This window comes from Schistocerca nitens, chromosome 3 (assembly GCF_023898315.1).
Source record: "Schistocerca nitens isolate TAMUIC-IGC-003100 chromosome 3, iqSchNite1.1, whole genome shotgun sequence".
Taxonomy (NCBI): Eukaryota; Metazoa; Arthropoda; class Insecta; order Orthoptera; family Acrididae; genus Schistocerca; species Schistocerca nitens.
The window spans coordinates 596358717-596376304 of NC_064616.1; positions in this window are offsets into that span (position 1 = coordinate 596358717).

The window sequence follows — 17588 nt, forward strand, 5'->3', positions numbered from 1 at the left end:
TAAGATGGAATTTGTGCCAATCTGTTTTCCTCCAGTGTTGCCTAATGTGAAAAGTGGGAACGATTTCAACATACACTGATCTGCCAGAACATTATGACCACCGACCTTCTATCGATATAAACCCGTTCAGAGGACAGCAGTGTCACCTGGCGAGGAATGACTGCTAGTCAAGCACACGCACTGTGCATATAGTATCAGTAAGCGTCCTGTCCGTGCGTAGAATTGGAAAGGCGCGCGATCTATCTGAGTTTGACCGAGAGCTGACAGTGATGACCCGGAGTCTCGGCACGAGCATTTCGAAAACTGACGACTTCTCGGGTGTTCGACGAGTACTGTGGTGAGTGTCTTCAAGACGTGGCGAAGCCAAGGTTAAACTACGTCCAGATGTCGTGGGTTTGGGCGGCCACCCCTCATTACTGATGTCAGACATTCTAGGCTGGGCAGACTAGTAAAACAGGAATGTTGACGAACTGTGGTGGAACTAACGCCAGACTTTAAAACTAGGTAGAGTACATACAAGTGTGTCTGAACACACAGTGCACCGAACACTGCTAACGATAGGCGTCCACAGCCGACGACCCACGAATGCGCCAATGTTGAAACCACGACATCGGCGACTACGACTGAAATGGGCAAGTGACCATCGGCACTGTACGTTGGAGCAGTGGCAGAGCGTTGCATGGTATTAGGAATCCCGATACCTTGTTCATCATGCCGATGGGCGGGTGCGACTACGTCGTCTTCCTTGAACTTGTACTGTGGGATGGAGACAAGGTAGCGGCGGCTTCATTATGCTCTGCGGAAGAGCCACGCGGGCATCCATGGGTGTAGCGGAGCTCGCGCAAGGCACCACGACGGCCAAGATGTATCGCACACTGGTGGCGGACCACGTGCACCCCTTCATGACTATCATATTTCACGTAGTCAGTTGCATTTTTCAACAAGGTAATGCGCCATGCCATAAGGCCAGGAGTGTGACGGAGCGGTTCGAGGAACACAGTGGCGATTTCCAGTTGATGTGTTGGCCCACAGCCCGCCAGATATGAACCTGATCTAAAACATCAGCGCCCATTGCCTCCCCTCCCCAGAATTTACGTGAATTAGGTGACTTGTGTGTGCAGATGTGGTGCCAGTTCCCTCCACTGACCTACCAAGGCCTCATTGCTTCCATGCCACGAAGCGTCGCCGCTTTTATAAGCACCAGAGGTGGACATACCGGCTCTTAGGTAGGTGGTCATAGGTCATAATGTTCTGGCTGATCAGTGTATTTGCGTCCCCCTCCCGGTAGCTGAGTGGTCAGCGCGACAGACTGTCAATCCTAAGGGCCCATGTTCGATTCCCGGCTGGGTAGGAGATTTTCTCTGCTCAGGGAATGGGTGTTGTGTTGTCCTAATCAGCGGTCATTTCATCCCCATCGACGCGCAAGTCGCCGAAGTGGCGTCAAATCGAAAGACTTGCACCCGGCGAACGGTCTACCCGACGGCAGTGTATTTGCGATTCGTATAAGTGAGGCGCTACGGGGGCACCAGTCCAGTATTCATATAGCCGGATGTAGGAAACCGCCTAAAACCAAATCCAGGCTGGCCGGCGCACCGCCCTCGTCGTTAATCCGCCTGGCGGATTCGTTCCTGGGCCGGCGTGCCTCCGGGAATCCTGGAAGCCGTTTGAAATTCATAAAGATCTTACAATGTATAACAAAGAAATTAAGTAATTTCCACTTAATTTTTAGGGTGGTTGTAGATTCCTTGTTCCACGAAAACGTAGATTCCTTGTTCCACGAAAACTAATCTCTATACTACTTGGACGTAAAACTCTGGTCTCTGAGCTCAGAACTTCCTGCTTGTTCTTGTTGTCTGGATGGTCAATTATACTGCGATAAGGCATAAAATTTCCAGCGCACTTTACGTGGCTAAGAATTACTTACTAAATTCTATTTATAAACATTATGCTATTTGCTGTAAGGATGCTGAAGCAGGCAATTGCAGATCAGCACAACATTGCAATATTCATTAGAAAACACCCACATAACTAGAATATTTCGTTCCTTCAATATAAGCTACGAAAAGTAACACAATGTTTAATGCCTCAGAAACGTTTCGCGTAGTTTCTGTATATATTCTGAAAGAAACTGACAAGGATTTGCAGTGTTATTTTAGAAATCAATTATTTGTCACTTTTCACAGGGCAAAACACAATGTAGCAATTACAGGTGCAGATAATCTTCCTGAAAACTCGATATTTTGTTGAGAGAAATATGTTCTTTTTTTCATTTTTTTGTTTTCGTCTCGCAGAATAACAGGTGTTATTTTAAATTTACCATCTATCTATGACGGAGTTTTAGAGATGGCTGGATGCGGGAGGCGGTTCTCTGTAAAAGATGGATGCAGGAGCATCAGGAGAGGAAAGTACGTCTTTATTACTGTTTGTTTACAATCATTGGACGTTGAAGCTGCTAGCGTTGATGATAAGTGAGGCTAACGCACGTCTCAATGTCTCCAGCCCGATGTCGCTATGTAATAGATCTAAGCGTGAGCCTCCACTGTGGCTGCAAAGTCAAGGGAAGCCGTCAGGCTGCGCCACGCCCAGTGGGGCAAGGCATGGAAGAATCTGTTGTTACACTGCCAGGAGCTGGGAAGGCTGAACCCCTGCATCGTAGCTCCATGGAGGTGGCAGCGTGCCGAACTGCTCAAACACCTGGATCCTCAGGCGGCGGATAGAGGTTCAAAGCCTGTGACGGTAGAGGCAGTCACATCCTCAATATGGGATTAACAGTACAGGTCGGACATCGACCGATGAGTGCTGGTTCGGGAGAGATTTAAATACAGCTGCTCCTGACTCACATTGTATGTCACACAGAAATGCTCAAGAACAGGGGTAGTGACTCAGGTGGTTTTCATCGTGTGGAAGTTGAATTGGCTTCCCGAAGGCTGACCCCAGGTCATTGACTCGTCAGAGTGGTATTGTAGGAGTACCTTACTGCTGCTGAGGTGTACTGAGTAGGCGAGGACAACGACAGGCGGTGGCCAACGCCTGGGTGCTGGTGCGCTGTCTTTGGCTCCAAGTGAGCAGGCAAGGGTAAGAACGACGGGCGGGGGTGGATGTCCGGGTCCTGGTACGCGCTCATTCGTTCCAAGCGAGCAGGCAGGGGCAACGATGACCGGTGGCCGATGCCCAGATCCTGGTGCACTGCCTTTGGCTCCAAGCACTACTACAGTTCACCCATCGACACACTTCGTCACAAATCGTAGGTATTATGGGTAATTTACATAAAATTGCTCAAACTAACAAAAAAAGTTAAGCACTTGGAAGGAACGGCCCAATGTAGACGTAAGATGATGCACATACACTCCATCGACGGATATAAAAATGTATAGAGCTGCAGTTTTCTGCCGACCGCTGTAGCCGAGCGGTTCTAGACGCTTCAGTCCGGAACCACGCTGCTGCTACGGTCGCAGGTTCGAGTCCTGCCTCGGGCATGGATGTGTGTGTTGTCCTTAAGATAGTTAGGTTAAAGTAGTTCTAAGTCTAGGAGACTGATGACCTCGTGTGTTAAGTCCAATAGTGCTTAGAGCCAAATGCAATTTTCTGTCTCAACTAGAACAGCCACTAGAGTGTATGAGCGTTGTCACAAAGCGACCATGTTATCAATCCTGACAGGGTACGTAATGGATGTGTGCTACGTCAAATGATTAGTCAGTATTATGAAGGATTGCAGAAAATACCATCTGCTTATATTAGAGAACATGACCATTGGTCAGAGAATATATATATAAAAAAAAACTCCGTCCAAATAGGTCTTGGAAGGCCCTACGGTATCGACCGGCCGCCGTGTCATCCTCAATCCACAGGCGTCACTGGATGCGGATGTGGAGGGGATGTGGATGATCAGCACACCGCTCTCCCGGCCGTATGTCGACTGGAGCCGCTACTTCTCAATCAAGTAGCTCCTCAGTTTGCCTCACAAGGGCTGAGTGCATCCCACTTACCAACAGCGCTCGGCAGACCGGATGGTCACTCATCCAAGCGCTAGCCCAGTCCGACAGCGCTTAACTTCGGTGATCTGACGGGAACAGAGAATATAACGTTGTAAAACTAAGAAGGCGTCTCTCTGAAGCATTCTGTACAGACATTCTACACAGACAGAAACGGAGGATACTCTGCAGTGGCGTCAGTCTTTTCTCTGTCTCAGTCCCACACCGGCTGTTGCCCAGTGTGGTAACTTACCGAGCTGGGATAAACACCACATTGGACTACTCTTTCTACTTCCGACTCTTCCTAGAAAACCTGATAGGATCAGACAACTACCTCTGTCACCTTTTAACATAATATTTGATGTGTATGTTTTGTGCCATATATAATAAGGACAACAGTCGTCAAGTAAACAACCGTTTCTGAAAATTACAGCATCAAGAACAAGGCATGTAACTACAGTGAAACTTATCAACATAGACCTGGCAATACACAAATAAATACAATTACGGAACTGTACATTCTTTTTGTCTGTGAGAATTCATTATGGCGCGGAGTTGGCTCAAGCTTACGTCATATATATGTACATATAATGGAACTATGGACCTCGATCCCTGGCCAACCAACGACCAAAAGAGAAGTATATCCACAGGTGTTGTGTATTTGGGACTCTTGCAGGCCCATCTTAATCGCGTGGGTTTTCGATCGCAGATCAAATATACAGGGTGTTACAAAAAGGTACCGCCAAATTTTCAGGAAACATTACTCACACACAAATAAAGAAAATATGTTATGTGGACATGTGTCCGGAAATGCTTACTTTCCATGTTAGAGCTCCTTTTATTATTTCTCTTCAAATCACATTAATCATGGAATGGAAACACACAGCAACAGAACGTACCAGCGTGACTTCAAACACTTTGTTACAGGAAATGTTCAAAATGTCCTCCGTTAGCGAGGATACATGCATCCACCCTCCGTCGCATGGAATCCCTGATGCGCTGATGCAGCCCTGGAGAATGGCGTATTGTATCACAGCCGTCCACAATACGAGCACGAAGAGTCTCTACATTTGGTACCGGGGTTGCGTAGACAAGAGCTTTCAAATGCCCCCATAAATGAAAGTCAAGAGGGTTGAGGTCAGGAGAGCGTGGAGGCCATGGAATTGGTCCGCCTCTACCAATCCATCGGTCACCGAATCTGTTGTGAGAAGCGTACGAACACTTCGACTGAAATGTGCAGGAGCTCCATCGTGCATGAACCACATGTAGTGTCGTACTTGTAAAGGCACATGTTCTAGCAGCACAGGTAGAGTATCCCGTATGAAATCACGATAACGTGCTCCATTGAGCGTAGGTAGAAGAACAAGGGGCCCAATCAAGACATCAACAACAATGCCTGTCCAAACGTTCACAGAAAATCTGTGTTGATGACGTGATTGCACAATAGCGTGCGGATTCTCGTCAGTCCACACATGTTGATTGTGAAAATTTACAATTTGATCACATTGGAAGTAAGTCTCATCCGTAAAGAGAACATTTGCACTGAAATGAGGATTGACACATTGTTGGATGAACCATTCGCAGAAGTGTACCCGTGGAGGCCAATCAGCTGCTGATAGTGCCTGGCCGGCCGCGGTGGTCTAGCGGTTCTTGGCGCTCAATCCGGAGCCGCGCGACTGCTACGGTCGCAGGTTCGAATCCTGCCTCGGGCATGGATGTGTGTGATGTCCTTAGGTTAGTTAGGTTTAAGTAGTTCTAAATTCTAGGGGACTGATGACCATAGATATTAAGTCCCATAGCGCTCAGAGCCATTTGAACCCTTTTTTTTTATAGTGCCTGCACACACTGTAGATGGTACGGAAACAACTGGTTCTCCCGTAGCACTCTCCATACAGTGACGTGGTCAACGTTACCTTGTACAGCAGCAACTTCTCTGACGCTGACATTAGGGTTATCGTCAACTGCACGAAGAATTGCCTCGTCCATTGCAGGTGTCCTCGTCGTTCTAGGTCTTCCCCAGTCGCGAGTCATAGGCGGGAATGTTCTGTGCTCCCTAAGACGCCGATCAATTGCTTCGAACGTCTTCCTGTCGGGACACCTTCGTTCTGGAAATCTGTCTTGATACAAACGTACCACGCCACAGCTATTGCCCCGTGCTAATCCATACATCAAATGGGCATCCGCCAACTGCGCATTTGTAAACATTGCACTGACTGCAAAACCACGTTCGTGATGAACACTAACCTGTTGATGCTACGTACTGATGTGCTTGATGCTAGTACTGTAGAGCAATGAGTCGCATGTCAACACAAGCACCGAAGTCAACATTACCTTCCTTCAATTGGACCAACTGGCGGTGAATCGAGGAAGTACAGTACATACTGACGAAACTAAAATGAGCTCTAACATGGAAATTAAGCGTTTCCGGATACATGTCCACATAACATCTTTTCTTTACTTGTGTGTGAGGAATGTTTCCTGAAAGTTTGGCTGTACCTTTTTGTAACACCCTGTATGTACATTTCTTTTTGTATAATCTTAGTATTTTTGGACGCATACAGACAATGTGATTCCCAGTCGTGAACACTGTAGAACGCCAGGGTCGGAAACTGGTTACTCTGTGTGGATGTTCTCCTAACATCTCTCGCATTCATTTCCATCTACAAGCATAATTCGCAAGCCATCGTACGCGGCGAGGGTACTTTGCGTACCACTGCGTTTCCCAGCTTTCATGTTCCAATCCCGAGTGGTCTGCGGGAAGAAAGATTATTGGTAAGCTTCTGTTGAGCTCGAATCTCTCTAACCTTACCTTCATGGTCAGGGGAGACGCGACAGATGATCCTCATGCTCACAAAATCAGCCCTGAACGTTGCAAGCTGTGTGAGCAGGGGTGCTGTCGCCTTGGAACACAGCATCAGCATAGAGCAACGAACATTGTACCAAGGGATGGACCTAATCAGCCAAAATGGCCACATAATCCTTGGCAGTAATGTGTCTTTGCAGAGTAACCATGGATCTACAGAATACCACGATATGGCTGCCCAAATCAGTACCAAACCCCCACCATGTTTCATTCTTGGGACGTAAACTCGTTCAGAAGTTGAAGACAGTCTGCAACAAGATTAATCTGACCAAATGGCTTTCTTCCATTATTCCATAGTCGAGGTTTCATGGTTTCGACACTACGCTCTTCTGTTACTTCCATCTGCATCGCTGATGCGTAGCTTGATTGTGGATCTCCCTTCGTTTTGTCTTGTTACTGACAGGGCTCGTGAGTGCGAAATTTAGTTCTGCAGTGACTTTTGCAGCTGTCGTCCTTTTATTTTCCGTTACAATCCTCTTCAATGACCACCTGGCACGATCACGCAACACACATTTTAGTCCGCGTTGTGATTTAGCGAGTGGTGTTTTTCCGCCTTCCCAGTATGTGGTATAAATCTTCGATATAGTGCCTCTTGAAACACTAAACACTTTGGCTACCTTGGTAATGGAAGAACCCACGATACGAACACCAACAATTTCCCGACTTTCTAAATCATTTAGCTTCGACACAGTGCACTCACAGCTACACAGAACGCTATTCCGACCACAACTAACACTTGCAACGTGTTGAATACGTTGCATAGTTGCCATTCGTGTCAAACGTAGGGGCAGTCAAATGAATACGAGACAGACAGACAGAAGTAAGTAAACTGTTTACTACTTCTAGAGTATAGCCGTAAATGTTTATAGATTTATCCCACTGTGAGACACGACAGTCAATGCCTTCATAGAAAATTGTTTGCCATTGCCTACGGAACCATGATTGTACCCAGCAGTACATTCATCATCCAGAGTAAACAGACGGCCGCGAATGTCTTTATTGAGGGGTCCAAAAATATGGAAGTCGCTTAGGGAGAGATCGGGACTGTTTGGAGGATATGTAAGGGATTCCCAGTGAAATTTCTGCAGCGTACTCGAAAAAACCTTTGTGAGGTAACGGGTGAGTTCTGGGGCCCTGAAAATATTCTAAGTTCGGAGTTGGCGTGGCCGCACGGGTCACTCGGCAGGCCGGAGTCGTCAGCAACCGTGTGGTGCCGAACATTAGCCGGAGCAAGAGGGGTAGCCCCAGCGAGTGGCCCAGGCCGACCGCATGGCTGGGAATTCCATGTTGACGCTGTGTCGAGGATGGTGCTTTGTGTCGATGAAAGAGTTTTTTATGCTGGGAGTGCCAAAGATGGCGGACTTTGTGAAACTGTAGTGGAGACATTTCACAGTTCATGTAGAAATCAATAATAGCCAGAGGAATCATGATACCTTAAAAAGAAACATGTACATTGTAACTCCCCACCTGTCACTTATCTGGTTTTGGTGTGTGTTCACCCCAGGTAATTGACTAACAGATCAACAGAGAGTGCAAAACTGTCGCAGTGTCGGATAACGCAAAGAAAGTAATAACGCCCTGTGACGCCTGATTGAACTGCGGTGGCAGTATTGACATTAATTGATTCAGAATTGATCCCTTTTAATTAAAAAGGGGTGGACATCGATGTTATATTCAGCTATTGAACACCAGATGCAAATGTTGAACATAAAATTAATTAAGAAAGTGACTTGGGATTTCAACTACTTGATTGAAAACAGATGCAGTCGATTAGCACAGATTTATTTTAACTCACGACCTTCAATCATCACATTACATGACTCTCCTAACAGGCAGTGGTAATAAATTGCGTTTGCGTGGAGTAAAGCACGATAAATCAAAAGTAATTCCTATCGACTGACCCAGGCGTAATGCGAAGTGCGAGAAGAATTCTACAATACACGGCCCATGAAACCCTCACCCTCGTGGAAACTTTGCTGACGTGATCCAACAAATTAATCAGTGGCCGGAGCGGGCGCAATATTACCGAATACAGCGTGGCGGAGCGGCGTCGTTGTGTGGACGTTGGCCGACCTCGTGGTGCTGCAAGGCTGCGCTCGTCTATTCACTCCTAGCTATCTTGCTCAGTACCTAGCTGAACCAAAACTTTCTACCTCCAAGCTCAATCGTTCCATTTGCTAAGTCCTAAACTGCAGAGATGCTCACTCTTTCTCAGGCAAGCTGAGTAAAGAACGCCACGTCCGCACTCTAGGCAAGATGGGAACGGAAGACCTCTACTGAGACTTCTGCAAGTCCGCTCTTCGCCTCGGTTTCCTCTCCAGCAAAATCACTTACGCCAATTGCAGCTCAAGTCGCATTAATTATGCGTCGCTTCCCAGTGCCGACCAATGCCTGCTCTGGGGAGTGAACAAATTCCCACAAAATTTCCCTTCCTCTCAACTTCTTCTATTTAGCTCCCCCCAGGCCACCCATCAAGGTTAGCGTCTGCACAAATACCAAGTTTTCCGGAATTCTGACTCCCATGGGAGTACTTCAAATTCCTTGGTCCTACATTCCCATTGGAGGCTGGCGTATTTCATTCTGTCGCTCTTCACCTGATTTACTTCAGACTCTGCGGACCGTAAATTCAGCGTGAAGTTGCTATAGTCACGAACACGCATATTTTGACCTCTGTTGACCGCTCCACCATAGCTTTGCGTGGCTTTCTCGCATGTTTCACAGAAAACAGGACGATGGACATTTATCAACAGGCATACAAGTTATCCGTCTGTTTCCCGGTACACCATACCAGCATGGAGTCGGGGTCAACCACCCACTCACTGTCACTCATCTTAAGGCAGCTGGAGGCCACGCACCGTTACCGCTTTCTCAGAGTTTGAGCTACCCTAAGCTGCCTATTGTTGTTTTCCTTAGCCGCTGCCCCGGCAGGCCACGGTCAACTCTAAATACTTCCCTGGTGTAAACTAGCGTCCAGTAAATTGACTCATTTCCACAAAGTTTTCATGTCGTGTGAATTACTTTAAAACCATCACCCGACATTAATTATTTCACTACGTCTATACTATACCCTCTACAAGATGCATTGTGCCTTGTCAATCATTTTGTTCAGCCCTCCTGTTCGCTCAACGTGAGTTAGGTGATCTTTAATGTCTTCATGTAAGGGGCATCTTACAACATTACCATTATTTGCACGACGATTCTGATGGTGTAATCAGATTTTCAAACCTTCTGTAAAGTTTGGAAGGTAGGAGACGAGGTACTGGCAGAAGTACAGCTGTGGGTACCGGCCGTGAGTCGTGCTTCAGTAGCTCAGTTGGTAGAGCACTTGCCCGCAAAAGGCAAAGGTCCCGAGTTCGAGTCTCGGTCGGGCACACAGTTTTAATCTGGCAGGAAGTTTCATATCAGCGCACACTCCGCTGCAGAGTGAAAATCTCATTCTGGAAACATCCCCCAGGCTGTGGCTAAGCCATGTCTCCGCAATATCCTTTCTTTCAGGAGTGCTAGTTCTGCAAGGTTCGCAGGAGAGCTTCTGTAAAGTTTGGAAGGTAGGAGACGAGATACTGGCAGAAGTAGAGCTGTGAGACCGGGCGTGAGTCGTGCTTCGGTAGCTCAGATGGTAGAGCACTTGCCCGCGAAAGGCAAAGGTCCCGAGTTCGAGTCTCGGTCGGGCACACAGTTTTAATCTGCCAGGAAGTGTCAGATTTTCAATATCTTTATTAGTTTTAAGTTTAGTATCTGACTGTAAATTATACAAGTAACACCCAGCATCCGATTTTGTCGATAGACGTGTCTTTAGAAAGCTATTAGTGTAAACTTAAATTGGTATGAATTACAGGCATGTAACTTGAATAGTACATGAGTTATTGGAGGTCAAAGTGGCCGATAACTATTGATCGTGTCAGGCTATCAGTACTCCACAGTTACACGAAAAAACGGTAGCAGCATGCTTATAAATATACACTGCTGGCCACCGTAAATGCAACACCCTGAAGGAAGCATCCGAATCAAGTGAAATTTACACCATGGGTTTGCAGCGATGAGATATGGAACTGATTAGAATTTCAGCGCAGACGCACATCACGCGCGCCTGTGGCGCCACCTCATAGCGCCATTTAAGGCTTGGCGATTTCGACGAGTGTACGTTCGGCACGTGTGTTTACCTTGTGGTTGTTTCACAAGACGATCAGTTATGCCTCGTAGACAACAGCGAACATCTTTTGATCAAGTATCCGAGTTCGACAGAGGAATGATACTGGCTTACCGAGATTGTGGATTATCATACAGAGAAATCGCTAGTCGTGTTGGACGAAACCAAGCAACTGTAATGAGGATATGTGACCGTTGGATGCAGGAGGGTACGACGGACCGACGTGGTCGATTGCATTCACCTCGGTGCACCACTGCACGTGCTGATAGGCAAATTGTGCGCATGGCAGTGACGGACCGCTCAGTGACATCCCGAACCAGAGCACAGCACATTGCGTCTGTAACGCATCATCCGGTGTCTGAGCGTACCATTCGACGCCGTTTACAGGAGAGTGGTCTGTCCGCAAGACGTCCATTGCTTCGTCTACCATTGACGCAGAACCACAGACGTCTCCGTCGCCAATGGTGTGATGACAGACGGATGTGGACGGCAGAATGGAATGAGGTTGTCTTTACTGACGAGGCACGCTTCTGTCTGCAGCACCACGATGGTCGGATTCGAGTGTGGAGACACCGTGGAGAGAGGATGCTGGACAGCTGCATTATGCACCGCCACACTGGTCTTGTACCGGGAATTATGGTATGGGGCGGTATTGGATATTACTCTCGCACGCCTCTAGTACTCATTGCCGGTACTTTAAATAGCCGGCGCTACATATCCGAGGTGCTGGAGCCGGTTGTCCTTCCTTACCTTCAGGGCTCGGCCACAGCCATATTTCAACAGGATAATGCGCGACCACACGTGGCACGCATTGTCCAAAGGTTCTTCGTCAATAACCAGATTGAATTGCTTCCCTGGCCGGCTCGCTCTCCGGATCTTTCGCCGATAGAAAACATGTGGTCCATGGCTGCTCAACGAGTGACCCAGATTACATCCCCAGCTGCCACACCAGATGATCTTTGCCAACGTGTGGAAGCTGCTTGGGCTGCTGTACCCCAGGAACACATCCAACGTCTCTTTGACTCAATGCCGAGACGTGTGGCAGCGGTGATCTCCAACAATGGCGGCTACTCTGGCTACTGATTCTGGCAGGAACCACATGTCACAGACGTCTGTAAACGTAATCATTTAATACTTGGTCAACATGTTATCTACAAAATAAATTTTGTTGTGCTACCTCTTGTCTTTCTTGGTGTTGCGTTTACGGTGGCCAGCAGTGTATTTATTCGTCTATGTCTTTGTTTATATCCGATATATACTATTCATGTAGAAACTGGTCAAATATTTACTGTGTTTTAGAAAGCACAGACACATTAGGCTACTGGCATGCTTTTGTTTCTATACCTTTGATAAAGTAGAGACTGTATGGAAGGGGGAGGAGCATCGGGTGGCACAGGACAGTACTGAACAGGACGGCGCGACGGACGGTCGCACAGGTCACAGGGATGTGCTGGACGGGAAGGCGCGACGGAAGGTCGCAGGAAATACTTGGATAGTTTTGAGCAGTTTGCGTGTGATCGCGCGAGATAGAAATATTTCGTAGTGCCGACTTGTGCACTTGTGAGATTTCCATGGCTTCTGCAGTGAAGACGTAGTATATGTTTAGAAGTGAATATCTCGCGAGCTATGTTGTTCAAAATGGTTTAAATGGCTCTGAGCACTATGGGACTTAACTGCTGTGGTCATCAGTCCCCTAGAACTTAGAACTATTTAAACCTAACTAACCTAAGGACATCACACACAACCATGCAGCTATGTTGTTGTTCACAACTAATTACGTGAAGTAGGAATCTATTGTTTGCCGCCGGAGTGGCCGAGCGGTTCTAGGCGCTACAGTCTGGAACCGCTCACCGCTACGGTTGCAGGTTCGAATCCTGCCTCGGGCATGGATGTGTGTGATGTCCTTAGGTTAGTTAGGTTTAAGTAGTTCTAAGTTCTAGAGGACTGATGACCTCAGAAGTTAATGTCCCATAGTGCTCAGAGCCAATCTATTGTTTCCCTGCTATTCAACTTATATTTTATTTAATTGCTGGACCATCGACACCAATAAGTGTTTTGCAGTAATAAACGGCATTCTTAAAGTTACTTCTGCTATCATACTCATCATTTAAAGTCGTTAAAATAGTACCTGCAGATTTTATTTAATTGCAATCTTTCATTTATAAATTTCTATGTTACATCAAAATTCGCAATTGCCGAGTGACAGGAACCTTCGACGATTCGATTCATGTGTATATTCATATTGTACACTGTAGACTCAGCAGTATTTGGCTTGTAATGTGGCAACTACGTATCCTAGCCCATAGACAATGAAACCAGCCAAAACTTTTAATATTTCAACTCTGAGTCTGAGGGAACGTAGTTGAGGGTCACTTTTCTTTTTTGAAAGCCTACAACTTGATTTTGTTTCAGAAGGAACGAATCAACTACAGACCACCTTTTTGCACTCAGACATGTACATGAGAAAGATTGAACGTAACGTTGACATTCACATGGTTTTTGTAGATTTCAAAAAAAAGTCTTATGACAGTCTAAATAGGGGCGCAGCCATCTGTGTCTTGAAAGAGTTTCTGTTTCTACAAAAATTAATAAAGTTAATAAAAGCCCAGAGTACAGAGCACTACAGGAATGTCAGAGTATTTTCAAGTCACAACTGGTCTTACTCAAGAAGACGCATTACCTCCAAAACTTCTCAATTTTTGTAGAAAAGATAGGGTTAGAACACCAAAAAATAAACAAAGCAGAAATAAAACTGGGTAATACCACAACGCATAGCATTGCATATGCGGATGATTTTGTTCTGAAAAGCAAGGAGGACATGCAGTTCTAGATAAGTTTTTATAGAAATACTGCAGAGACAGCAAAGGACTTGGAAGAGCAGTTGAATAGAATGGACTGTGTCTTTAAAGGAGGATATAAGATGAACATCAACGAAAGGACAAAAAAGAGCAATTGAATGCAGTCGAATTAAATCTAGCGATGCTGAGGGAATTAGATATGGAAATGAGACACTGAAAGTAGTAGATGAGTTTTGCTATTTGGGCAAAGCAACTGATGATGGTCGAAGTAGAGAAGATATAAAATGTAGAATGGCAATTGCACCAAAAGTGTTTCTGAAGAAAAGAAATTCGTTAACATCGAATATAGATTTAAGTGTCAGGAAGACTTTTCTGAAAGTATTTGTAACGAATGTAGCCATAAATGAAAGCGAAACATGGACGATAAACAATTTAGAGAACAAAAGAATAGAAACTTTTGAAATTTGGTGCTAGAGAGAATGATGCAGATTAGATGGATAGATCAGGTAATTAATGAGGAGCTATTGAATAGAATTAAGGAGGAAAGAAATATATGGCATAGCCCGGATAGAAGAAGGGATTAGTTGATAAGGACACATTCTGAGGCATCAAGGGATGACGAGTTTAGTACTGGAGGGAAGTGTGGGGAGAATAAATCGTAGAAAGGGACCAAGAGATGAATACAGTAAGCAGATTAAGAAGGATTTAGGTTGCAGCAGTTATTTGGATAGGAAGAGGCTTGCACAAGATAGAGTAGCATTGAGAGCTGCATCAAACCAGCCTTCGGACTGAAGACCACAACTACAGTATTTTGCAAGGAAAGGAGGGTCACAAACTGACGGGGATAAAACTGAGTTTATCGTCGTGAGCAAAGCACTCAATGATCGAAGGCCATTGATAGATAATGACTTTACTTTTAAAAGAGTAGATATCTTTACATGTTTGGAAAACATTTTTAGCGAACAGAACAGAATGTAAACTGGGATTAAGGCAAGGATGGCAGAGGCAAAAATATCATATTTTGATTTACGGGACTCGCTATGCAGCAGGGCAGTTTCGAGACATTTTAAAATCAGACTATAGAAGAGTATAATTCATCCGGTAGCTCTATATGGCTCTGAAACGTTTGCATTAAGGAAAACGAACAAAAACTGAAAGTTTTCGAGAGACCCTATTAAGGAAAATATTTGGCCCCAAGAGAGACACACAGTCACAGGAATGGAGGATATTAAAAAATAAAAAAATAAAATAAAACAGAAATTGGCTGATATCGTCCGAAGGATGAAGCAAAGAAGATTGATGTGGGCTGGATATCTAATTAGGATGAAAGACGAAATATTGCCACAAGTGGCATTCTCAGGATCCTTGGAAGGCAGAAGGGCCCGAGGAAGGACACGAAGAAGATGGAAGGATGATATCAACAGGGATACGGACGCGATAGGCCTGAGAAACGCAGAATGTACCACGAAAGCGGGGAACAGAAATGACAGTTACGAAGAAGAGGAAGAAGAAGAAGGGATTTCCCTAAATCGCATAAGGCGAATGGTAGGATGGTTGCTTTGAAAGGGCATGGGCTAATTTCCTTCCCCTATCCGATATTGTGTTCCGTCCCTAATGACCTCGTCGTCGAAGGGACGTCAAACTCTAATCTTCCTCCATTTCCTCTGTAAGAACGACGGACTGAGTTTTATCTGTAGGGAAATACTGAATCCAAATAAAAATCTGGTCCGATATTCGGTGTGCTCGTATTTTGTTCACTAAAGAACAATGCGGAACTGTAAAAGATTCCATCCGGTATCAGCCTGGGCGTCGTTGTGTAGTGTGCTTTGCGCTCATGGACGAACAGAGCACGCTGAATTCTGTAATATCTCTGTTTGCGGGTGTTGATATTTATAGAATCGCCTGACACTTCTCTGTGGAGTGAAGCGAAAGCGCTCTGATGGGCCAGTGTTAGCCGAGCAATTCAGCTTTCTGCAGCAGTTTTTTGGGTCGATGTTTCGCATCGAACGGAGCGGAGCTTTTGCGTCGGAATTTCAAGGGCGGCAGTGAGAGGTGCTTTTCTTAGCCGCACACCAGAGGAGGGGGGAAATTCGTTTCTCTGTTTGACAACGAAGAATTCGTGAACTGCATGCAGACGACGGGAAACCGAATCTCCTGTCAAATGCGAGAACATAGAAGCAAGACTCCGCGCACGCCGTAATGCGGAATGAAAGTTTTCATTTGGTGACGAAGATGTAGCAATGCGCATGAAGAAAAATGAAAACCTTCCCCATTTGGTACCTGAACATACACTTCGGGATCTCGCAGACAACACCACAGAGATTTTCCTTCTTTTTTTTTTTTTTTTAAGCCTTGTCAGTTTTGGAGGAAAACGGGTGATGGGTCGAGTGAAGTTTATTTTGGAAGGGAATTGTTGTTGCAAGCATCTAGCTTCGCTGTATTTCTATCATAAATGTAAAACACAAAACTGTGGATATTCTACAGTATCAGTTTACTTCGCTAACCGGTTTTCAGCTTACAGACTTTAACTATCCTCGTGAAAGAGGATAAAACGCTTGTGAATAACACTGCAAAACACACTTCGCATGGAGATTGTGGTTCAAACATAGGGTAAAAGTCATCTTTGACAATGTACTGACAACATAATTCAAAATTTTAATTTCAAACGTTTCTAAATTCACTCTCAGGTCACATTAATGGTTCAAATGGCTCTAAGCACTATGGGACTAACATCTGAGGTCAGCAGTCCCCTAGACTTAGAACTACTTAAACCTAATTAACCTAAGGACAACACACACATCAATGCCCGAGGCAGGATTCAAACCTGCGACCGTAGCTGCAGCGCGGATCCGGACTGAAGCGCCTAGAACCGCTCGGCCACAGCGGCCGGCGTCACATTAATGTGACCATCTGTCAAAAGCCTGAATAACCAATTTTTGCATCGGGGATCGCTGCTAGACGTGCAAGAAGAGTGTCGGTGAGGTTCTGAAATGTACGGACGGGTATATGGCCAGCTCAGCTCGGTTTTTCGGTTGATGAGCCATGGCGCGAACAGCCCGATCGAGTAGTTCCCAAAGATTATCTATTGGGTTTTAATCCAAGGAGCCTGGTGACCAGGGGAGTGCGATAAATTCATCATGGTGGTATTCGAACCAAGTACGTACCCTGCGAGTTGTGTGACGCTTCGCATTTTCCTGCTGGTAGATGCCATCGTACTGCCGAAAAACAAACTGCGTGTAGAGGTGGACACGGTGCCCAACGATAGATGCATTCGTGTCGTGTGTTGATCCACTGTACCTTCCAGAACGGTGAGATCACCCAGGAAATGCCAAGAAAACACAACGCTCCCTCCTCCGGCCTGGACCTTTCTGACGAATGTTGAAAGGTCTTTGCTTTCAGACGTTTCACGCCGATGGAGCATACCTATACTTGAGTACTGCTCATCAGTGTGGGATCCGTACCAGGTCCGATTGACAGAGGAGATAGAGAAGATCAAAAGAAGAGCGGCGCGTTTCGTCACAGGGTTATTTGGTAAGCGTGATAGCGCTACGGAGATGTTTAGCAAACTCAAGTGGCAGACTCTGCAAGAGAGGCGCTCTGCATCGCGGTGTAGCTTGCTGTCCAGGTTTCGAGAGGGTGCATTTCTGGATGAGGTATCGAATATATTGCTTCCCCCTACTTATACCTCCCGAGGAGATCAAGAATGTAAAATTAGAGAGATTCGAGCGCGCACGGAGGCTTTCCGGCAGTCGTTCTTCCCGCGAACCATACGCGACTGGAACAGGAAAGGGAGGTAATGACAGTGGCAC